Source organism: Cupressus sempervirens, chromosome 3 (assembly GCF_028749045.1).
Source record: "Cupressus sempervirens isolate cs-2001-9-10 chromosome 3, ASM2874904v1, whole genome shotgun sequence".
In the NCBI taxonomy this organism is placed as follows: domain Eukaryota; kingdom Viridiplantae; phylum Streptophyta; class Pinopsida; order Cupressales; family Cupressaceae; genus Cupressus; species Cupressus sempervirens.
In genome coordinates this window covers 689,367,403-689,392,280 of record NC_143120.1, presented here as the reverse complement: position 1 = coordinate 689,392,280, position 24,878 = coordinate 689,367,403, and positions in this window count along the sequence as shown.

The following is a 24,878-nucleotide window of genomic DNA, read 5'->3' as shown; positions in this document are numbered from 1 at the left end:
GGTAGCTTTGTCCTCTACTTTGCAGAGTTTGGCAATTCATGGGCTTGGTGTTATTTCTTTTCTCTTGGCTGAAAGTTCTTGGTATGCTAGAGATGGTTTGAGTTTAACTTTGTGGAACTTCTGTTTGGGTTTGGGTTGCTCTGACATCAATTCCTGAATTTGCTTGGCTTTGAGAGATCTTGGTTGTTTTGCTTCAACTCATTCAACTTCTGGAATAGGCAGTAACTACGCTAAGTATGCCCTAAGCTAGGATTGACCAAGTTTGGCAAACATTCATTCAACAAATAAAAGATCAAGCAATAGATAGAAACAACTAGATAGAAGTTTTTGATTCTCAGAAAGTGATACTTGCACCAAGGAGTGTGTATGTTCTACAAATGTTTCGATCAGTCACCTCAAACACATTAACATCCTAGATGGTTGTCTACAAGGCTGACAATTGGTTTAGCTAAGGAGTCCTCGATATACCCAAGGTACGTGAGGCCCAAATCCGTAGATGAGACCAAAAAGATGTCACACAGTCGAGAGGAGCGGTAACCCACTTCTCCTCTTTCACTTCTCAAGGGTATAAAGTTCCTTGAGGCTTAGCTCGAGTGACAAAATCTTGATCCCAAGAGAGGTGTCTTTCGATTCACCTCCCGATTCTTATACTCCGCGAGAATGCTAGAGTTGAGGTCGTCCAAGGGGTGATGAAATCCCCAAGCAAGCCTCCTAAAAAGAAACAAGATTTTGGATCCTAATCTTATGCACCCAAGATGGCCTTGAAAGATGACAAGGGGAGAGAAGACTTGGATGACCTTGGGCTAAAAAACACGCTTTTTTTTTTACCAACTGACTCTTATGTGTGCTAATCTAGACTTTGCAAGCACTCATGTTTAAGAGACAATGTTCAATTCCAACTTGAAGTGCCAACAAAAGTAAATCGATCAAAGAATGCAAATAATAAGAAGAGTTAGGGTCAACAAAAGCAAGCTTGCGTGCCCAGAGGCCCTCCACGTCAAGTATCGATTAATTTTTCTTTAAGGCATTCAAGATTGAGTGTGAGTTTGTTTTAAGCCCAAAACAAAAGTGTGTGAGATTCGATTTCAAGCACGCGCCCGGAGGCTCTCCACGTCAATTGTTGTTCAATTTTAGTGCCCAAACTTGAAGTGTGATCGATTTAATCTAGAGTTTTGATCATTTAAGAATTTTGATAAAGTTAAAGCAAACATTCAAAGACCAAGTGAGTGAGTTAGATTGTGGAACATTTAACACCTTTTTCAAGTAGACCCATCCCCATAAATGGTGCTGAGATTGCAACCAATGGTTAATATTTGATGGGTGATTAGAAAAGAGGTGAGTCCAAGGAACTACTCAAATTGATTTTTGCAAATTTGTACTTTAACTTAACAAGGTTTCTTAAATGTCCAAAAATCAAACTTTACCTAGATTGCATGTGGAAAAGAGATTTGTTTTGTTCAATTTTTAGAAGCTCCAAATGAAGTGTTTGATATTTCAATGGTTAATTGATCCTTAGAATTCAAGATTGGATTTTTTGTTTTAATCATGCATTCAAGAAAAATTTGATTTTAATCCATGGCATTCAAGAGTGATTTTAGCAACATGCATTCAAAGACAAGTGGTTAAACATTCAAGTGTTTTCTTTTGAGCATTCAAGATTGAGATTTTGTGTGTTGTTTTAAGAACTTTGAAGTGCTTTATTTTAACCTTATATCATTCAAGATTGTTTTGGACTCAAAAGTGAAAATGACTCTTTGGACTTTGGTTTTCATTCAAGATTTTGTGTTCTAGTTTGCATATTTTAAGCCCAAAAATGATATTCCTAAATTATTTTGATGCATGAAAAACCTAAAAAACATTCAAGATTTTGCAATAAGACATTTGTTTGGAACAAATAACAAAGCTTTTAGGACAATTTTTGGCAACCATTTAGGACTCTTAGTTTTCATGAGATTTTTTAAAAGAACTTTAGTGTGCACTTAGTGTTGATTTTGAACCTTTTGAAATGGAAACTTGAAATTCTTTTAAATTCCCAAAAATGAAGTGTTCCTAATTTTGCATGAATGCATCTAAAACCTTGATGTTGCAAGGATGCAAATGATTAGATTGGTTTAGTTTCACTTGTTAAAAGATTTTTTCTTTTTTGCAAATTTTTAATTTTTCAATGGATTTAAGTATGATTTGGGGGTTCATTTTAAGCACTAAAAAGAAGTGTGCATGATTTTTCTTCCTTAAAAAAAAATGGCCAAGATCTCCCACAAGAAGAAGAAGAAGAAGTAGATGGAATAAGAAGAATATAGACAAGAAGAGGAAGAAGAATTTCAAGTTCTTTGTCCACCTATAAGCTTGAAAAATCTGCAAATACTATGAGATAGACTATGAGTTCCTTTGTCTTCTTCATGCTCATGTGGACCTACAAAACCAATTTATACAATCCTACCAATCACAAAAACAAGAAAAATTAGCCAAAATCAGAAAATGACATTTAAAACTTGACTAAAAAAGCTAATGAAGATGACCCATGCGGGGTCCCACCGGGCGTGCCAAAATGTATGTGAGAAATGTTAGTATGCTAATAGAAACCAAATTTAGACAAAGCTACTTAACAAGAGAGCTTCTCATTGAGAGAGCCCATTAATGGCTCATATTCTCAATTGAGAGTTCATCTTAGTCTATCTTGAATTTTATGAATTTTGTTTAGTTTGTAGAAGCTTTATTTAAATTTGGTTTCTATTAGCATACTAACATTGCTCATATACAAATAGTAGTCAGCTGCTCTAAAAGTGACAGATAGTCACTTCTATCCTTAAAATGTTTGCATAATCCTACTCCTAGTCCATCCCAATTAGTTATAGAACCATGAGCTAAGCCTCTATACCACTATAATGCTTTTCCTTTTAAAGATGAGGCTAAAAGTCTGACAGTGACATCATCCTCTATAATACCATGAATATTACAGACATTTGCTACTTCTTAGATATGCTCTAAAGGTGAGATGGAAGTTTCACCAGTAAAATTAGGTATACTTTTGAGTGCAGATACTAGTATATCATGTCTTTGGGCTAACAATAGAGGACTTCCACCATTAAAGGTGGCAAAAGCGTGAACTCTTGGTTGTGCTATGTAAACAAGTGTTCTATTGATGAGTGTTCATGGCAATCTAGGCTGAGTTCGAACAGTATGAGGACTAGAGACAGATCTTATAGGTATATTAATAGTTATTACACCCCTAATTGGTGATAATGAAATTCTAGTCCTCCTTCTTCTAGGATTTGAAAGAGAAAGCTCTTGATATTGAAATTTACCTCTAGAAGATGCCTTGTTTCAGCTCTGGGCATGAATCGCTCCAACTTTGGCCTGGAACAAGATTTGTTGATGTTCAGAGTTGCCAAGTACTTTGAAGAATTAGCCTCTTGAAGGCTTGAATACTGAAGCCAGCACTACCTCTTCAGCATTAATCTCTGAAACTCTTTCTTCTTGACACTAGTAGACTTTAAATTTTTTTTGAAAAAAGTGTCCCATCGGGTGTGCCAAAAACTATTGTCACTTAGGTTTGCACCCTTGTCCAAAGCCTATGCGCAAGGACAACCTAGTGAAACATGGAAACAACCTCCAAGCTGTGGGACATGAACTATGAGGTTGAGTCTTCGGAGAAGGCTAGCTTCCTCTTACTATCAAGGTGCACCTAACTACTCTTGGAGAGGAAAAGGGAGAAGGAGAGCACGAAAGCAAATCTACCTAGTTCTAATCTAAGGAGGTGATGCACCAAAATAGAGTGTCCAGAATCATTTCTGCCCATATATGCACTACAAAACCAAGATAACATTCAAAAGACATACACATCTAGACTTCTATCAATCGATAACCACATACAGATCAGGAAAACAAACTTGATAACATGAGGAAAGATGGATTTCACTTGTATATTATCCAATAGGCCGAAAATAGATATAGTATGCAAGCCACAAATCTCAACAATACATCAATAAGAGGCAAGATTCATGCACATGCACATTAATGGCTGAAGGAGATGATACAGAATGTTATATAGCTTAGAGACAAAGGTAATTTTACACTATAGACCTGCAAGCAGTAGTAGAGAAATTAGAAAAAGAGTCCTCCTTTCAAAAACTACAAAATCTGCCTTTATAGTTCAGGCATAATTGAGATCTTTTGCTACTGAAGTGACCCTGCAGCTACCTGCCATTAAGTCTTGCGGAGGACAATTATGGGAATTTGAAGAAAATCCGATCTTTGTTGCAACAGGTGTTTTGAGAGGACTGAAAATGGTGCCATCAATGTTCTGACTGGGTAGATAGATCGACTGAGATAGTGGAGTGCTCTTCCTCATTCTGCATTCATTTCAGGTAGGTGAGGATTGATCATGAAGATCAAATCACACAACAAAATCGATTATCTTCGTTTCTTGGTTCATGAATCAGCAGGGTCAGCTAGGTCAAATGGCTCCACATGCTGACTGGGCCACACGGGCCAATCACATTCCTTCCTTCTGCCATTTTGGACATCTTTTCCATGTTTGACCACCCTTAATATTGACTGGGCATGATGTCACTATTGAAAATTCTTCCAAAAATCTTGATAGCACCATAGTGCCTAGTGGTTTCAACCTAACTACGCCACCTTTCCACCATCTAGCCATAACATTAAAACTGACTGCCACGTTGACTGCGACGATTGCTCTGACTACCAGCTGTTAACTGTCAAACTTAGTCGAGCCAGTGAGACACATGTCAACAAGGCGCTATGTCACCATGGTATCCACTGTGCAACTTCCAATGGTGAGATAGCGCCAACTGTTGATCTGTGTAAAATCGGATGATCATGAAGACTCGTCGTACCACTGTGCTATCCTTACCCCGAGCCCATCATATCTAGCACCACCTCAGCAACCGCACCACACTTGAATGACACTTGGCATACTTTGGTGAGACGTGGCCCTACTGATCCATGTGGCAAAACAGTGTTATGTTGCTATGGTAAAGATTGCGCAACTTTACCATAGTGAGATGGCGCCTATCATTGATCTAACTAAAATCAGACGGTAAGCAAGATAGATACTGCCCCTTAGTGTATCGATCAATGGGAACCAGCCATGAGCCAACTATCTTTATTTCCTGCACCTCCAAACCTAGACCCATGAGGACACATGTCCTCTAGGCACTAACTCGCTATCATAAATCTCGTGCAGCTTTTCTATAGTGCGATGGCGCCCATCGTAGATCAATCTCAATCTGACGATCAGAACCACATTTTACTCTGCACATCCCTCCCTCTGAAAATCGCTCGGCTCATGAACCACATATGCTCTGACTCATACACTTGGTACCTCCCTATTGGCCTTCGAAGCACCAACCTAGTAGATTCTGGTATTGTTTAATCTTGACCACACCACGTGTCAACCAGGCGCTATGTCGCTGACCAAAAACTCATGAGTTTTCCGTTGGCACTATGGCACCTTGCCATTTTTTGAAACTTTCTGACCCATGAATCACATATTCCTCCGGCCCACCTTAAACATTTTTTGATACCGCGAACCTCGCCTGTCGAACACTGGGACTCACCGTCGAAGCACCCTCCGACCGGCTGGGCGCTATGTCACTATGAAGATTTTTCGGTCAACATATGATAGTGACATAGTGCCTACGGTGCCGCAGAACTTTTTTGACTTACCAAAGAACCTTGGATGACATGCCTCGCGGACCCACCATGGTAACTTTTCACCAGGGCACGATGTCGCTATGCTATCCATCGTGCAACTTCTGAAAAGTGACATAGTGCCAACTGTCGATCTGCCTTAGATCTAAAGATAGAGAACCTGCAGGCCATATAAACCATTTTATAAGGCTTAGGCATTAAAATAATATTAACTTTGAGAATTAGCCATTGGACGGGCTGGGCATTTGAAATTTGAATCTTGGCGGGGCGAACAAATGATAACATCAACCTAAAAGGTGACACAATTTTCTACATTTACCCTGTAAGCACCTATCAAAATAGATCTAGAGGAGGTAAGAAGAATTACAAATCCAGTAAGAGCAATGTAGAATGCTAATACTATTATAGGTTTGGGCATTATGCAAGTGAATGCTAGAAAATGTAGGGTTATCAGTCAAGATAGAATGCAGATGTGGCTAATGTGAACATGGAAAATGCAAACAATCACACAACCTTCATCATGTGTAACATTAGTGAGAAGGAAGCCCTGAGGTATGGTACTAGGACAATAGGTTTAGCAACCATATGAGTGGTAATGAAATTTTATTTTCTTTCATTGACTAAAGTTTCAAGTCTGATATCAAGATGGAAAATAACGAAACCATTCCCATTGTGGGAAAAGGATCTATCAAGGTCCACACCAAGTAAAGTGTGAAGAAGGAGATACAAAATGTATATTTTTGCTTGGGTATGAAGCACAATTTGATGAGTGTTGGAAAACAAATTCAAAATGGTTACAATGTGCTAAAGAAAATGATAAGTGTGTCATTCATGAGAAGGATGGGAGTATGAGAATACTTGCAATAGTACAAATGACAAAGAAACAGATGTTCCATTTGAAGAAAGATAAATGCTTCTCTTTTAAAGTACTTGTTACACCTCCCAAGCATGCATGTACAATAGTACATCAACAATCAACTCTTAGGAGCATTATTAAAAACTCCTCCAAGCTATGGCATCTCGGGTATGGACAACTAGGCTATGCTCGTTTAAATTTGTCATCCAAGAAAAGAATGGTAGATGGTTTGCCAAGCATTGTAGATTCATGTGACAAGTGTGAGGCTTGTATTTTGAGTAAGCAACATAGGCTTCCCTTTAATTTTGGTAAATCTAGAAGGGAAAGGGCACCATTAGAATTGGTGCATTTTGATTTAGTTGGCCATATGCAAACCACTTGTATTGGGGGGAGTACTTATTTTATAACATTCATAGATAATTTTAGTCATAGGACATGGGTGTATTTCTTGAAGAAAAATCTAAAGCATTTGATAAATTTGTTTAATTTAAAGCCCCGATTGAAAAAGAATGTGGACATTATATAAAATTCCTTAGGTCAAATAAAGGAGGGGAGTTTAGCTCCAATTTTTTTTGTAAATATTTGTAGGAATAATGACATCAAGAAGGAGCTTACAATGAGTTATACTCCGGAGAAAAATGGAGTGGTTAAGAGGAATAATAGGACCATTATTGAGATCGCAAGGAGTATGTTGAAAGAAAAGGGACACCCAACTGAATATTGGGGAGAGGCTGTAGCAACAACAATATGCTTGATAAATAGATGTCCTACAATGTCAGTTTGTGATAAGATTCCTTTTGAGGCATGGTCAAAGAATAGATGGACAATTGAGCACTTGAGAGTGTTCAGATGTGTAGCATATGCACATGTGCCAAAGGAATAAAGGAAAAATCTAGATGACAAAGGTGTGAGGTGTATCCTGACTGGTTATAGCTCAAAATCAAAGGCCTATAGGTTGTATTTTACAATCACCAAGAATATCATAATTTCAAGAGATGTGAAATTTCTTGAAAATTAGTCATGGGATGGCTCAATAGATGAACCTTCAAGTAAACTATTTACTATTGACAAAGAAGATGATATTTGTGATCAAAAAGATGATGAAGCCACTCTTGGCCTTATGCCCAACTCTTTGTTTTGTCTTCCCTTTCCCCTTGGTTTGCATGCCTCTTCTAGTGGGTCATGGGGGTTTCATAGACTCCCCTCTAGTTTACATGGACCTAACTTTCTCTACCCCAGTTGTTGGAGTCATCCTTTTTCAAAAATCTGATGGTTTGAGAGCCATCACCTTTGTTATTCTTAAGCCTTTTGTTGAATCCCTTACATACAAAGTCTCTAGGGTTGGAGCCTCTCCCCACACAAAGGCAAAAGATTCATGTATTGTGAAGGGTAGTAGGATTATTGTTCTTAATAATGTCACTAAGGAATCTGTCAATGACCTTAGCTCTTTCTAGTTGGTAGGTTTCTTCCTTTTAGACATTATATAAGGAAGCTTAGGAAGTGAGGTTCTTCTACTTGGGCAGTTAAAGTTAGTGTAAAGATCAATTCTCTTGTTAATGTTTTTTTCATTTTTTGCTTCGTAATCAAGGAGTATCTCATTTTTTTCTTACTATTGGTCCTTGGTCTAGATGGAGTCCAACTCTACAAAAATACTTAATGTTCATATGTGGAACCTATGTTGGACCATGTCATGGATTTAGGAGCTATAACCCCCAGGTGGTTCAGGCTTCTGAGTCTTCCCATGGAGTTCCAAATTAATGAGTTTTAAAGAGGAATTGTAGAATCTTTTAGCTCCTTGATGTTAATAAATAAAGTTACTCAATCTAGAGCTTGCCCCTTGTTTGCTAGGATCTATGTCAATGTGATGATAAACAAGCTTCTTCATTTGATTGTTCTTATTGATTATAAACTTAGATCCGATGTCCAACCCTTGATTTATGAAAAAGTAGATTTTTTTTGTGTTAGATGTAAGAGATATGGACATGTGGAGTTTTCCTACCCCTTTTCTCATGACAAGAAGTAAAAACCCTCTATTGGTTTTGAGAATCTTTCTTTGGAACCCATCCCCTTTCCTCTTCAGTTGGACAAAACCCGTTTGGTTACCTCCTCTATTGGTTTTTTCTTAGTGTGGTGAATAAGTGTTTTCCTTTCAATTTTAATATTGGCTAAAAATTTGGATCCAATGTGTAACCCTTGATTTATGAAAACAAAGATTTATTCTATGTAAGATGTAAGAGATATAGACACGTGAATTTGTCCTACCCCTTTTCTCATGACAAGAAGGAAAACCCCTCTGTTGGTTTTGATAATCTTACTTCAAAACCCACCCCCCTCCTCTTTAGTAGGAAAAGACCTATTTGGTTACCCCAAAATCTATTATGGATGAAGGGAAGATTCTATGTGATCAATCCTCTCTTAAGATTGTAACAAGCTCGCTAATTATCATGACTTTCCAAAATATTCAAGATAGAAAGGTCACCTCTCTCTAACCTACCTCTTTGTTAGATTGAGTGGGGGGTTATTTTTTCCCCTCTTCTCCCTCCCAAGAAGAGCTCTTGCATTTCTATGGTGTTACCCACGTTATTATCCCTTGTAGTAGGGTTCAATTTGAGTTTCAAAATGATACCTTACCTTTCTAGGAGAAATGATTTTTTTGATTTCTTTTGGGATCTCCAGATTGAGTGCAAAAATAAACATTTCAAGGATTTCCACTAGATGATAGTCAACAAGAAAAACAAAAAGAATAATAAGATAGAAGTGGAAAGGGACTAGAAGAGTGGTAAAGATTTTGGGTCAAGGTATAGGGCCTAAGATAGTGGGTCCTAGTACATGCCTTTCAAGAATTACAACATGGGAAAATAAACCAATAAATTTGAATGATATTGGAGTAACTCTTGAATATAAGAATTTTAGTTAGTTTGGAATTGGACCAATTTATTTTTTATGTTTAATGGTGAGAATCTTATATTGGAACCTAAGGAGCCTAAATAGTCACTTGAAGAAACATATTCTTAAGTGTGCTTAACATTAATTCAAGGTGCACATTTTTTAATTTAGGAAACTGATATGGCTAGTGTAGGGATGAACAAGGCTTTAAAAAATATTTGGACAACACCTTTGGAGTTAGGAATCAGCTCTGGGAGTCCTTAGCTAGAACTATTATTAATGGTAGTAATATAAAATTGATGATGGTGAGATACTTTTATACCTATGTGGTCCTGGCAGAGAAATGGGGAAGAAATGAAGACTTGTCAAATATCATGGCACACTTGGGAGAGTTATTTATAAACATGGGTCTTGTGGATTTGGAACTAAGATTGGAAAAATTTACTTAGACAACTAAAAGAGAGGAAAATGGAATCATTCAAGTTAGGCTTTATAGATTCATACTCTCCTCTAATTGAAATAATATTAATGACTTCCAACTAGAGGCTAAGACCCATACTAGATTTGATCACAATACTATTCTTTTAGAATGGTGTGTGAATGGTTAGTAGGTCCCTTCACATTTGAGAATATGTGGTTGTCTAGGAATAGTATTATGGATCTAATAGATGCTTGGTGGAATATGTTTATTTCTTCTTCTCTGTCTATTTATCTATAATTGAAACTAGGGGTTCTCAAAGAAAATGTTAAAAAATAGAATAAAGTCCATTTTGTTAACATCTTTGAAAAAGGAAAGAAATGGAAAGAAATATGGGAGAAACTTAAAGTAACCTAGAATATAATCACAGGGATAGGAATTTAAGTTTTTAGAAATGTATTCTAAGAGATCATTGAAATTCTATATCAATTTAGGAAGAAACTCTCCATAGTTTCTCAAAAAAGGTGACATAGATACTAGGCCCTTTGAACCGACCACTTTGAAAGATACAAGTAGAAGCAAAATAATATCACTAACCTTAGCTAATTTGAAAATTTTAACTAAAGAGGTTGACATCAATTACTTCCTTGAGAGGGGAGCCTAGGATTTAGGTGTAGATGATCCTCGTAATCTTTTGGGTTGTATCCCTTTTTTGGTTTCCTCTAAGAACAACAAAGCTCTATTAAACTGGGTTAACAAGGAAGAAGTTAAATGAGAAACCTGCTTTTTCCAAGGTTTCAAATCTCCTAGAGTGGACAAGTTCCCCTAGACTTTTTTCCATCAACACTAGGAGATAGTGGCAAAAGATGTTTTTAATCCAGTCTCTCATTTCTTTAGGATTGTTCTAGGGGAAGAAAGACTAATCAAATTTTTATAACTTTTGTAAATAAAACAGGAGACCCAACTTGCATGAATAACTTGACATTGATTAAGCTTTGTAATACTATAAATATAAAATCATTACTAAAGAAATGATAAATGAAATGATACCTATCCTACATAAACTTATCTCAAAATCTCAAAAATGACTTGCTAAAGGGAGAAATATAATGCAAGTGGTTATAACTATGTATGAACTAATCCACTCAATGAATGCAAATAATAGAACTACTATTTCCCTCAAGTTGGATATATCTTAACTGTAGAATAGGGTGAAATGGGCCCTCATTGATTAAGTTCACACTATATTTAGATTTAAGGTAATATTTCATAAAATAATCACGAGCTATGTCAATGCTACTAAATATGAGGTGTTTATGAATGGGGCTCAACCAAGGTTCTTCATTTCTAGAGCAAGTCTTAGAGAAGGGGAGCCCTTGTCTCCATATCTTTTTATCCCAGTGACCAAAGATATGGGAAGAAATATAAACAAGCTAAGTCTTTCCAATTTTATAAATGGATTAAAGGTCACCTTGAGACTCCCTCCTTCTACACACCAATAATTTTTTGATGACATTATGCTTTTTGGTGTTTCCTTGGAAAATGAGGCTATATCATGGAAAACTCTTATCTCATTTTATGCCTTTTTATCTTGACAAAATGTAAATTAGAAAAAAAATAAAGATCTTTTTCTTCAATACTAAGCCTACAATTCAACTTAGAACATTGGAAGTGCTAGAATGTAATATTTCTAATATGCCTAATTTGTATCTTCTAATCCTCTTCTCTCCCATAAAAAATCCTCCTCAATTGTGCAGTGGGATTTTAGATAAATTCCAAATAAATGTGGTAGGTTGGAAAGGAAAATAGTCTTAGTCAATGTGGAAAACTTCTTCTTCTTGAAGAATGCCTATTTAAAGTATTATAGTGTACTCTATTTCCTTTTCCCTCATGCCACATAAAATTGTAGATGTTCTTGAAGGTATCCAAAAAAATTCCTTTGGTCTAGGGTAGAGGAAAATAGGAAAATGGCTTTAGTTAGCTAGAACTAAGTCCATAAACATAATGGAAAATGGGGTCTAGGAGTCAAAACTATCAGGGGTATGAACAAAGTGTTGGTTTCCAACATGTAATAGTTGGTGTTAGAAGAAATCAAGGAATTGACTAATATTTTTAGAGATAAATATATGTCATATGGTTCACCTAGTCTCTTTCTAAATAGAACCAGTTAAAATGGTTGCTCATCTCTATGGAAGAATTTTTTTTAAAAAAAAGGGAATTATTAGAAGAGATAGTAGAGTGTTGATTGGTAATAGTAGAAATGTTCTTTTCTAGGAAGAGATATGCAAATATGAACTCTAAATAAAGGAGACCATATCTAACCAAGGTTTAGTAAAATCACTATTTGCCACTCTTGGAAATAAGGTCGAAATGTTTTTACTATGGAATAATGGTAAAGATAAATGTGTATACTTGGTTGAGATGAGACAAAGATGTAGGGAGGCTTGATAGATTGCTCATATACAAAGGGAGGATGTATTCTCTTTGAAGGATATGTTACTTGAAATATTTTTATATAACATACAAAAGGAGGACAAATGAGTTTTTAGGCATAATAGTAATGGTCTCTCCTTTGCCAGCTTGGCATACTCTACCATAGAAACTCCAAGAGGTAAAGATAAGTTTTGGAATGATGTGTGGACCCAAAACCTTCTCCCTAAGATCAATTTCTTTTGATGGGAAGTGGTGCAAGAAAAAAATATTACATTACATAACCTTTCAAAAAGAGGATTTCAATTTTCAAATAGATGTGTGTTAGGTGAGAAAAGTGCAAAGTCAATTGAGCATCTTCTCATGAATTGTTCTTACGCTTGTCATTTATGAGACTAGTTTAGGAGGAAGTTCATTTTAATCTGATAATGCCTAGATCCATCAAAGACCCCATCACTCTCTAGAACTTTCCCCCGTTCATCACATGGTTTCAAGGGACCTTTGGAGGCTACTCTTATCTATTGTGTCTTGGTGTTTTTTGAAAGAAAGAAATAGTAGAAATTTTGGATAGGAAAATAAGGATGTTATTTCAACTTTTTATGTTATCAAAATAATCATAAGATACGATATAAATACTTTCACTTAACCTAAATTTCTAACTTTCTTTGGATTGCTAGACTTGAGAATAAAATAGAACTAGAATATTAACAAGAGCCTAATAAACATAACATGGAAAGGCATATGGAGTACGAAACATTGTAGATCAAAAGCACCAAAATTGTATTGGTTTAAGTATAATGCAAATGGTTGTTCAAAGGGAAACCTAAGGATAATAGAAGCTACGGGTCCAATCATAGATTGTAGAGGGAATGTGATTGTTGGATTTTATAATAATTTAGAAATAAACTCTAATAAATATGTAGAGGGTATATCTATGTAGTGTGACATCGATATATTACAAAATTATGGGATGAAAAATATAGTGATGGAGGGAGACTCAAAACTAATCATTGACATATTATAGAACAAAGATAAATGCATGTAGAACCTAAATATTTTGTGTGCCTGACTATAGAAGTTGACCTATACCTTTTTTTAAGGTGAAAATTTAACACATTTTAAGACAAAGAAATTGTGATTCAACTTTTTTGGCTACCCAGGACCTAGCCTATGAAGATTGCCATAATGTCACTGCCTTGGCCTACACTAGAGAAATAATAGATATTTTTAACGATGAAAGAAGAAGAAATCAAGGAGGTTGGTAAGATAAAAGATAGGATTATTCTTGAAGGAAATAGGTTGAGCATGGAAATTCATAAAGTTTCTCACAAAAATGTTATGTCATATATGCACAAAATCAAATAGAGAAAAGTGGTTAAGTGTTAGGCTGATTTTGTGCAGGAATTTTAGCAACAATTTCTTTTAGAACTTTTTAAAGTCAATTTTTAGAGGAGTTCCAAATATTAGGAACACCATTCTTTTAGAAGAGATAATTGATCTTTTAGCACACAAAAAACCATCACTATCATTGTAATTATATTATCTTCTGTTTGATCTCACATGTTTATCCTACTAAAGCTATGAAAATATCAAAACTCCCTCTTTGCTAGGGAGGATAAACACATGAAAATATATTAATTCAATTTAATAAAAAAATATCTTTGATAAAAAGATATTCAACATTGAGTTAATATATCATCACATGTTTATCCTCCCTAGCTAAGAGTGAGTATTGATGTTTTGGTAACTTTAGTAGGATAAACCTCTAAGATTAGAGAGAAGCTAATATAATTATAATAATATATATCTATATATACATAGACACACACAAATTTTATTAAGTTTTCTATTAGATTAATTATATTAATGAATAGATATGTCCCATGAAGGGACACATCTCTTCATAGTTTATTCCTCATACAAATTCAGAGAGATCGGTGCATTTGGAAAACACATACAAAAAAAATTGAAGTGCTTAGTACATTTACAATGATCTCATAAAACCAATATGGTTTTAGATATCATTTTAATTATATTATCTTCTCCCTGATCTTGCATGTTTATCCTACTAAAGCTACCAAAGTATCAATAGAAGTTTTGTCAGGATTGAACCTAACTTGGAGGAGGGAAACCATTTTTTTGATAAAGCTTACATTATCAGTGGACCTCTAAAATGAATCGAACTAAGAAGTTACACAAAATTGATGCAAAATAAAGAAATACTTCAAAAGGTTACAGCTTGACAATTACATTTTTGTGATGTACAACCATAATACTCTACTATTCTAAAATTTTGCCAATTCTTGGCACAAAGGCTAGGCAACTAGTGGGAATGTTAAATTTGTCATGAATTTAGAACTAATTGATGAGGTAATTGATGAGGGTACTAGCATAACTTGTGCAAATGTAAATTTTGAAAGGAAGGGCTCTCTTGACTACAAAAATACCAGGCACAATTTTTTGAAGGCACTAAAAAGTTGGTTAGCATAAAATTAAACAACAGGTATGAGTGCCTCTCTCTTCTTAGACCTTTTCCTATCATTTGTATGTGGTGGATGAATTATTTTAACCTATAAGGTCACTTCATGATCTACCATGGTTATATTTTCCCTCTTCGATATATGTTAAACCATTTTAAGATGATTAATGCCTCATTTTTCCTTTATTCTTATCTAGATAATAATATTGCTAATGGGGATAACCTACCTATTCATCAAGGCCTTATCTTTATTACACATCATCATGTTTATTCCCATCATCTAGGGTTTATTAGGTTTATTTGTAAGTGTGCTAGTCCTCCCACAAACCCTAGGTCTTCTATTTTTATCTAAGAAAATTAAATTAAGAAAGACCTCCACAAAGCCCTTCTACACACTGAAAAATGGGTCATATTCACAAAATGATAATCATTACAAAGGCTAAAAAGAAACCCCTAGAGGTGTCTCTATTATTTGAAACCCCTTCTAAGTGTAAGAACATGTCTGCTAAATCGATCCATATAGGAACCTCCAAAACTAGTAGAATATTAGATAAAATTATAAAAGTGGATAAGTAGGATTACAATTTTATCTTGGATGGTAGTGAATGAGATAAAAAAGATAAAGAAAAATTATTCTCATGGGAGAGAAGGTTTTCTAGGGTGAGAAACAAAAATGGAAAAAAATATGCAAGGAGGAAATTCTAGATACTCAGAATGAAGAGGTGAATTATAACACTGAAGTGGAGGAAACTCTAAAAAATGGGTAAAGTCTCCATTGAAGATGAGGACTATGAAGCATAAGATTTGAAAAGAAAAAATTATGGGGAATAGGATTCCGAAGAGGTTCATAATGAGGTTGACCAAAGTATTAGAGGAGGTTTAGTTGGTCAAATTATTGGTGAAAGAGGAAAATAAAGAAATAGATAACCCTTTGACCACTATGCTAAACGAGATAGATAATATGGAAAATGAATTTTTTGCTAAGATTATAGATGCTCAGGACAAGGTTGATATCCTCAACAATAATTTTTCTAGTGCTATAATGGGTATTAGGCTCAGGGTGACATTTTCCTCTATTCGTAGGGTTCAAAAGGAAATGATGAGGAAGGAGGTGTTTTCTACCATTACTGAAAAGAGAAAACTAAAGAAGAATGGATTACTCAAGGATGAAAATTGTGAAGAAGTGAAGAGCCCAAAGGATGTCACCAACTAGATGGAGGACCTCAGGTTCATGGTTAAAGACTGGGAAAATGTTAAGTGTGATTAGTGTTTTTTTCTCCTGCTTTCATTTTTGTTAATTTCTTATGCATTTCTTTAGTATAGACTTGGTTTTTATGCTTTCACTTGTAGTTTTGAGCCATAGATTCAAAAATTATATTTATGTTGTTAATCCCCGCTCTTTTGGAGTTGGAAAATATTTTTGAACTTTTCTATTTACTATAGTTCAAGTATTGGGGTTAGTGTCATTAGGTTGGATACTATTATAATTCTTCATACTTATGTTTTTTGATAAATTTTGTTCTAGTGGGACTCATGTTGTTTGAGCTTTGAGTTTCCCTTTTCTGCTACTTGGTTGTAATGATAAAGAGTAGTAAAGGGAGTTTTTTTATGCTATTAATGGGCTTAAGACCCTTATCTTTCCCTTTTAATAAAAAACATTACACAAATATAGAATAAAAATTTAGTTTTTTATCTTATATATTCCAGTTAGATAATATCATTGAAGTTGATTGGATAGAATTTATTTTAAAACAAAATTCTATAAAATTTGATAGTTATTTAAAAAATCATATTTCATATATATATATAATTTGTTAATTTAATTATATATAACTAAAAATATTTAAATATTTAAATTCTATTATTTTATCAGTAAAAGGCAATTGGAAAATTTTATTTCTTTATAAAATATTATCAAATTTCTATTCAATTCAAAGTGTAGGCACTAGTGGAAAAAGAACATGGAAGAAAATCCTTAATGTACCTTGGGACTGATGTCATCTATACAAAAGGAGAGAGAGAGAGAAGGAGGCTCCACTACATGTTTGAGAGGGCACACCCTCTATTTGCAATGGACAATTAGAGAGTAGAGGTGGTATACACTCTTTATACTTTTCTATAACCAAGGGCTTTGGGTAGGCATACCTATCCCTACAACATCAAAAAGAACCAGAGGAGGAAGCTAGAAGATTAAGTACAAATTTTGAAAGAACTAGATATAATGTGTGAAAAAAATCACAACCGTAAGAATTTTCTTGGGACAAGAAGGTGTCGAGTGACAATTTTTCATGGCACCAATAGATGTTGAGTGATAGGAAGTAGGTGTTGAGTTAGCTCAATACAAGAGGAAACCAAGTTAACTCGGCACAAGGGCAGCATGGAAATAGTGTATACTGAGTGAGCTCAAAAAATTGAGATGCTGAGTGAGCTTGGTCACCACTGTTGGATGATGCTCAACAATAGAGAGTGTTGAGTGAACTCAGCACAAACTTTAGACAGAATTCAATGAGAGCAACAAAGAGAGGACTTGGTAAAAACAAAATTGAATGGGATGTAGACCATACTTACAACCTAGATTTTTCCACCATTAAAACCAAAAAGTTGAATGATGAAAATTTCAAATATTAACTTCTCAAATGAAATAAATAAATAGAAGAAGAACAATAGAATGCCAAGTATTCCTACTTGCTTGCTTTCTTTCTATTCAAATATGAAGAAACTATTACAAAATCTAGGAGGATTGGGATTCAATCAAAAAACCCTAAAATCTTAAAACTGATTAAACTTAAAACTTAAAACTTGCAACTCTAATGGCTACATACAATAACACTTGGATCAATCACTACTTCATAGGTCGAATCAAAACAATGAACTTACAAAATAACAAAAAGGATCCAACATGTGCAACTACAAACACAAAACTGAAACTTCCTTCTATCTTCTAACTTGATCTGTTGATCAACTTCTTTTCTCTACACTACAACCTAGTCTTCTACAACTCTTCAACTCCTTCAACTGATCCACTACTCAAATGAATTAGATTCATTCCTTTTGTCTCTTGCCAAAAAAAATTTTCCCTCTCATTTTTCAATTTTGAACTCACCTATGGCATTCAATGTTTTTGACTATTGTAGGCTATCATGTGGTAGGTGGGCATTAGGCTCTAGGGGCAAACCCACTGCAATAAATTTCTAACAATCCCCCTTTTTCCCAAGTCAAAAAAACAAGGATCACCCTCAATCCAAATTAACTACACCAAGGCACTCCCTTAGGGAACAAAAATTCAAATGCCTAAAGGCTTAGTAAAAATGTCTACTAGCTACTGCTTAGACTTGCAAAATTGTATTTTGATATCTCCATTCTCCACCAACTCTCTGATGAAGTGATATTTTAATCTCTATATGCTTTCTTCTCCCATGGAAGACTAGATTCTTGGATAATGCAATTGAAGAGATGTTGTCACAATATATTTTGGTTCCATTCTCTTGCCTTTCATTAAAATATGTCAAGATCCTTTTTAACCAAATAGCTTGACATGTTGTTGCATTCAATGCTATGTATTTAGCCTTTTCTATAGATTGAGAAACAATAGGTTGCTTCTTAGATGCCCATGAAATTGCACCCAATCCCATATGAAACATGTATCCGGAAGTGCTCTTCTTACCATCCAAACTTCTAGCCCAATCACTATCTGTGTAACCAACCAACTTGAAATCATTTACTATAGTATATAGAATCCCAAATCCCTTGGTACCATTCACATACCTTAGGATCCTATTTCTCGCTTACCAATGGGAATCCTTTGTTGTTTTCGTAAATTTGAAAATAAAACTTACTATATGCATCATGTTTGGTCAAGTTGCTGTTAAATACATCAAACTTCCAGCCATACTCTTATATAGTGTGGGATTCACTTTTTTTTTTTCAATCTTCCTTTCTGAACTTCAGACCTACTACTATTGGTGTTGGGGCTGCCTTACTATTCTGCATCTTGAATCTCTACAAGATCTACCTTACATATTTTTCTTGAGAGATGCCTAGAAAATACTTCAAGAGACCTAGGTTTGTCATTTCAAATTCATTTTTCATGGCCTCTTTGAACTCTCCAATTAGGAAATTATCATTTCTAGTGAAAATTAAATCATCTACACACAAGACAACAATTAACACTTTACCATTTGCTACTTTGATGTAAAGTGTGGGTTGACCATCGATTTTGCTAAAGCCATTTCTCATCAAATATGAGTAAATCCTATTGTACCATGCCCGTGGAACTTTCTTGAGCCCATAAAGAGCTCTCTTCAATCTATACACTTTGTGTTCTTCACCTACAACTTCATAACTAGGTGGCTACTCCACATACACTTCCTCCTTCAATACACCATTCAAGAAGGAAAACTTCACATCCTTTTGATATAACTTCCATTTTTGCTAAGTTATAATTGCTATGACAAAACACAAGGTTTCTATTCTTACAACTGGGGCATATGTCTCATCGTAATCTCTGCCATACTGCTACTTGTATCCCTTGACCTCTAAATGTGGCTCATGCCTATGTATTTTTCCTTTAGCATTGCACTTGGTCTTGTATACCCATTTCACTCCAATTACTTATTTCTTTGGAGGCAAAGTGGTTAAATCCCATGTCTCATTTCTTTCAATAAAATCTATTTCCTCATCCATGGCATTACACCATTTCTCTTCATTCACAACTTCCTCAAAAATAAATTGGACCACTATGAGAAAATAATGCAAAATTTACACTCTCATCATAATCTTCCTCATACCTTTCAACTTAGTATATCTCCCTCAGACTCTTAGTATTTCTTGTCAATGGGGAGGCAAGAGTGGAATCTGAATTCCCAATCTACTATTGTTGTTTTGTATACTAGCTTAGGGCTCTTGATGTGCTTGGAGCTATTTCTTGGAATGTTAAGGGCTGCTTGCCTTTTTTCCTTTTACTACAATCCATGCTTGCTGCTCCATCTTCTTGCTGATCACCAATATCATCTTCTTTCTCTACAATAGTAGGCACTTTACTTAAAGTACTTGAGGATTCATCAACTGAGCCATCCCATGATAGATTTTCAAGAAATTCTACATCTCTTGAAATGATGATCTTCTTGTCAATTGGATCATATAGCCTATAGGCTTTTGATTCTAAGCTATACCCTATGAAGATTTATTTCACACCTTTTTCATCTAGCTTTTTCCTTTGTTTCTTAGGCACATGTGCATATGCTACACATCCAAACACTTTCAAGTGTTCAACTGTCCATCTATTCCTTGAACAAGCCTCAAGAGGTATCTTGTCACAAACAAATTTTGTAGGACACCTATTGATCAAATATAATGTTGTTGCTATAGCTTCTCCAAAATATTTAGTCGGGAGCCCTTTTGCTTTCATCATACTCCTACCCATTTCAACAATGGTCATGTTCTTTCTCTCTGCCACTCCATTTTGCTGTAGAGTATAACTGGATGTAAGCTCTTTTCTTATGCCATTTTTTTTCCAAAAAATTGCAAACATATTAGAGGTATACTCCCCTCCTTTATCTATTCTAAGGACCTTAACATAGTGTCCACATTTTTTTTCAGCTAGGGCTTTGAATTCAATAAATTTATCAAATGCTTCAGATTTGTTCTTCAAAAAATACACTCATGTCCTACAACTAAAATCATCAGTTAATGTCATAAAATAAGTACTCCACTCAATAGAAGTAGTTTGCATAGGGCCTACCAAATCAAAATGCACCAATTCAAATGGTGCTCTAGCCCTTCTAGAATTTCTAGAATTAAAGGGAAGCCTATGTTGCTTACCCAAAATATAATCCTCACACTTGTCATAGGAATCTACTATGCTTGACAAACCATCTGCCATTCTTTTCTTGGACAACAAATTTAAACTAGCAAAGCCAAAATTTCCATACCTAAGATGCCAAAGCTTTGAGGGGTCTTCAATCACAATCGTAAGAGCTGATTACTAATGTATTGGTGTACATGCATGCTTGGGAGGTGCAAAAGTGACTTGAGAAGAGAAACATGTTTGTATTCTCATGTATGACACACTTGCCATTTTCCATCAGCACCTTGTATCTATTTTGTATGAGTTGTCCAACACTCATCAAGTTGAGCTTCATACTAGGGGCAAAATACATATTCTGCATCTCCTTCTTCTCATCTTGCTTGGCACAGACCATAATAGATCCTTTTCCTACTATGGGAATGGTTCCATTATTTCCCACCTTAATTTCAAACTTAAAATTCTTATCAATAAAAGAGAATAAAATTTCATTACCACTCATGTGGTTGCTACAACCACTATCCAGGTACCATACCTTAGGGCTTCCTTCTTCACCAATGTTACACATGACAAAGGCTGTGGGATTGTTTGCATTTCCCATGTTCACATCAGCCACATTAGCATTCTTCTTTGACTAATCACCCTATTTCTTCTAGCATTTAGTTGCATAATGCCAATAATTATGATAGTAGTAGCATTCGGCATTGCTCTTGTTGGAGTTGTAATTATTTTTACCTCCTCTAGAGGTATTTTTAGAGGTGCTTGCTCCCTCTTGGTTGCTTACTCTTCTTGAGCTTTTTGCACCAACATTCCTTTGACCATTCCTTCCATGACCTCTACTTTTTGAGCCTCTACCAGAGCCATTTCTTCCTCTCCCCCTACCTCTTGAATTTTCTTGAGCCTTGAAAGACTACTCTTGGGAAGTGTTTGTTGATCTTTTTATCTGGTGCTCATGGGTTTGAAGAGTTTCCATAAACTCATCCATGGTCAATGTGGTTAGGTCCTTTGCTTCCTCTATGGTCATCACAAGGTTGTTGTAATTTTGAGGTAAACTACTCAATATCTTTTCCACAATCCTCTGCTCATCATAATCTTCTCCATTTGATTTGATCTAGTTTATCAAAGTGGAGATTTGTGAGCTAAACTCTGCAATAGGATCATTATCCCTCATCTGAAGGTTCTCAAACTCCCTTCTTATCATTTGTAGCTTTATTACTCTAACCTTATCAGTCCTCTTGAAGTTCATCTCAAGGATGTCCCATACTTCCTTTGCATAATTTTCTACTACAATCTTGGAAAAAATTGCCTCTATCATTGCTGGCTCAATTAGACTTAATGCCTTTGCATCCTTTCTCCTTGACTCTTTCAAGTGAGTCTTTTGATTATTATTTAGGAAAACATACTGAGCTGGGTCTATTATATCACTGAACTCATTAATCACAAATGCCCACAAATCATTTGAAACCATTATGATTTTCATCTTCTTTGCCCATGTATCATAATTTTGTAATTAAAGGATGGAGGCTACTACCATGTCAAATATCCTAGAAAAAAATACCCTAACTCATTGTGGATGTGGGGGCTCAAAGCTTTGATTGCATGTGAAAAATAAAAATTACAACCCTAAAAAAAATTATCAGTAGAAGAAGGTGCTGAGTGACAATTTTTCTTAGCACCAATGGATGCCGAATGATAGGTATTGGGTGTTGAGATAGCTTGACACAAGAGGAAGCTAAGTTAACCCAGCATAAGGGGAACTTGATAATAGTGTATGCTGAGTGAGCTTGGTAATAAAAGATATTTTGAGTGAGCTCAGTTAGCATTATTGGGTGATGCTCAGCAATAAAGAATTTTGAGTGAGCTTGACACAAACTATAGATAGAACTGGGTGAGAAAAATAAAGAGAGGACTTGGTAAAGACCAAACCAAGTGGGCTATAGACCAAATTTACAACCTAGATTTTTCCACCATTAAAACTAGAGAGCTGAAAGATGATTTAAGGGTAAAAGCATAGATCTGTGTCACCATTTGTGATAAAAAAACCTATTTTGGTCAAATCTCATTTCTGTATAAAAAACTCATCTTTTTTCAAAATCTAACAATACCCTGTTATAGATTTCAGATTCAATATCATCATTATATAAATTTTTGAGTCTTTTGATTAGTTATAATATTTTATAATCTCAAAATATTATAAGTCGATATTTTAACATTTAAAAGGATGCTCCCTCAAAAAAGGAAAAAAAAATAGTAAATCATATCAAAAAAATAAAAAAATAAAAAAAATTTATCACTAGAGGAGAGAATCCTCTTCACGAATATGTAAGTTTTTTTCAAGAAGGTATAGATTTGATAGAGAAATTTTGACGGGAGGAAAAAACTTTTGGATTCTAACAAGGTCAAACTTGAGTACTTATAACAAAGAAAATATACATAAAAAATAATTATTTCTTTTTTTGTTCACTAGCTATACATGTCATCTATAAAATATTTTCAAATCAGAACAAAAAAAGATTATTTGCACATACTTGTTTGACAGGAACTACATCCTATATTTTTTACACTTAAAAAAGGGACTTCAAAATAAAATAAAATGAATAAATTGCTAGTCAAAAAAATTATAAAAAATATAGGCATAAAACTCATACAATTCTACACATTTCATCAGTTTACATCATCTTCATATTTTAAACACAAATACCATTTTTTTCGCCATTAATGTTGAATTTTCACATTCTAATATCACATTCCTTTATAAAAGGTGACACAGGTTTGTGCTTTTACAACTTTCAAATCTGAGCTTCTCAAATACAATAAATAAATAGAAGAAGAATAATAGATTGCCAAGTATGCCTGTATGCTTGCCTTCTTTCTATTGAAATATGACAAAACTATTACAAAATCTAGGAGCATTTAGCTTTAACCAGAAAACCCTAAAATCTTCAAATTGATAAAACTTTAAACTTGTAGCTCTAATGGCTGCATACAAAAACACCTAGAGCAATCACTACTTCACAAGTCGAATCAAAACAATGAACTAATAGAATAACCAAAAGGATTCAACATGTGTAACTACAAACATGAAACTGGAACTTCCTTTTGTCTTCTAACTTGATCTACTAATCTACTTCTTTTCTTTGCATGACAACCTGCTCTTCTATAGCTCTTCAACACCTTCAACTGATCCACTACTTGAATGAATTAGATTCATTCCTTTTGTCTCTTGCCAGAAAATGTTTTCTTTCTAATTTTTTAGTTTTGAACTCACCTACCACATTCAATGCTTTTGACTGTTGCAAGCCATCAGGTGGTATGTGAGTGTTTGGCTCTAGGGGCAAACCTACTACAATAAATTTTTGACATAATGCTCCCAAAAAAGAGGTCATACTTCAACTATCTAGAATCCTATAATCACAAAACATAGGACATTTAGGCACAACACGATGAAGGTTGATGAAAAATGCTACAATCCTTGTTGTTATAACACATCTAAGTAAAATTTACGTACAAGACTAAAACCATTTTCTAAATTTTTTTATCAATGATAGGATATAGACATGGAAAATTTCTAGGTTAACCTTGAGACTTTAAAAAAATATAGTGAGCTTCTACATTTGGGTGGAAGCTTACATGCAATGTTGGAAAAAAATGGGGGTGAGCCTACTACTTCATACTAACTATTTCTAGCCCACTAATCTTCTCCCTGCACTTGACAAGAAATGAAATCTAAAATAGGGAAAGCCCAAAGTACAGAAGATAATAGTGAGAGAATGCCCAAGCTTCTAACTATAATACTAAAATATTATGAAGATCATGGGCTGGAGAACTCCAATAGAAGCCCATGGTGCCAAGATTGGACTCTAGTATGAAGATATTACAAGTTAACATAAATTTTTAGGTAGCTCTTCTAGAGTCTACTGCATTCAAATTTTAAAAAATAACGGCCAATATTAATCATATTTAGAATAAAAAATTGAGAGATTCGCTTATAGAAATAATTTTATTTTTTCAAAATAATGAAAGATTTGCCAATGTTTTATATTTTTTTTGGAGGCGGATTTCTTAAAGTTTACCTTGATAGAGTTTATAGTGGTTTTTTTATTTAATATATAATTGACCAAAGCCTAGAATATTTATTAATCATTTATTATTAAATTTAAGATCAATTATTATTATGTGTGAATCTTGAGTAGATTTGAACCCAAGACCTGCCCCATGAGAGTCTCATAATTTACCATTGCATTGTAGGCTTTTGCCTAGAGTTTATAGTATTTTACTTATATATAGTATATTATAATTTAAAAATAGTACAAGTACACATTTTAACAAT